Consider the following 1,684-nt stretch of genomic DNA (forward strand, 5'->3'; position numbering starts at 1 on the left):
AAAGTAATAGCTAAAATTATAAAACTTATAACTGGATAGGTGATTTCTTAAATTTTTGTTTCTCTTATCTCAGGATAAAGAAGGAAAAAAACAGTGTTAGTTTCCATTCTTTTTGTAGGTGTATCTCTCAAAATAGCGTTGTAATTGCATTTTCTGTTTAAGAAAGGATAAAATCATTTTGCATATGTATTAAAAGTGTGTATTAATATGTATTAATCTATTTTATGTATTATAGCTATTAATCTATTTTAGCACGTGTTATTTTTATTTTTATATTTTTACAAACAAATAATTGAATTTCTATTGTAACCACTCCAAATACTGTCTGCTGAGTAATTAAATTCTCAAGACAGTAATAAAAGACAACAAAATTCTCAAAATCAACAGCCATTTCATTTCATGACCAGTACACACAGAGTCCAAGAGTCACAAAGTGTGGAAACTTACCTCCCACAGGTTCCATCCTTTCCTCCCCCAAAACGTGTGCTCCTTACCAGACTCTGCTTGTGTTCACTTGCCAATGCTCAGGTATTGGCTTTTTGTATTATGTATAGATTTTATAGTTTAATCCTTAAGCAGAATCTTAGCCTATTCTTCACTATTTGTATTCTTTATCTCCTTTATCTCTATTATCACCACCTTCTCTCTGGAAATCTTCATTCTGATCCAACTTCTTAAGATTGGAGTATCTTCTTTAGTAATTTTCTCAGAAAAAGTACTCAGTTATTTTTATCTTGGTTTGGCTCAATTCAGGAAAGTTTTCTTCAATCATGTTTTTGACAAATTGCCCCCATCTAATAATTCTTATTTCCTTTTTAAGAGAAATCCTTTAGCTTCCTCTTTTTCCTTCTTTTTTTTATTATCCTTTACATTTATTGGTTTCTTAATCTTCTTCTGCATTCTGTGAGATCATTTTAAGTTTATACTTCCTTGGGCCAGCGTGTGGCCTGATGGGTAAGGGAGCTGGATCTCACATGGCGGATGGTGCCATTGTAGTCCTGGACCCAGAAGCTTGAAAAATCTCTGAAGTGTATATGCACACATGACTAAAGTTCTAAAAGGAACAAGAAATGGAGGACGCAGGATGGTGGCATGACCATTTCCTGTGGGAGGTGCTTTCTCCTCTCCTTCTGTTTCTCTGTCTCTCTCTGAGGAGTGTGCACGCTCTCTGGTAAATTAAAAAAAAAAAGTTTATACTTTTTTCCCCTCAATATAAAATCTTCAATTAAAAAAATTACAATTAAAATATTTTTTGAGGGGGAGGGGTGTCTAGCAGCTGATGTAGTGGTTAAGATGGTGGTAATGGTTAAGGTAGTGTAATGGTTAAGGCACTCGATCCCAAATGGCCAACCCTGGCCCGAGTCCCAAACTGGTGGCCTGAAACTCATGCTGGGTGCATGTGTGTGGGTGCTCAAAATCTCAAGAGGAGAATGAAGGAGAAGGGATTGCTATGTGGCCATTCCACACTCCCTGCCTGTGTGATTTCTCGCTTTCTGTCTCTTTGTCTGTCTCTCCAGTAAGCAAAAATTTCTCTCAAATTTTTTTTGTTTCTATTTTATTTTTTCTTAATAGGTCTTTAAATAAGTGACACTTAAGTCCCCTGTGCAGGCCCTCTGGGCTGTGGGAGCTGGGCTAGGACACCTAGCGGTGATTCCCCGCCCGGTGACTGGACTGGATGCTTCCC

The sequence above is a fragment of the Tupaia chinensis genome, unplaced genomic scaffold (assembly GCF_000334495.1).
Source record: "Tupaia chinensis unplaced genomic scaffold, TupChi_1.0 Scaffold146650_1, whole genome shotgun sequence".
Classification (NCBI taxonomy): domain Eukaryota; kingdom Metazoa; phylum Chordata; class Mammalia; order Scandentia; family Tupaiidae; genus Tupaia; species Tupaia belangeri.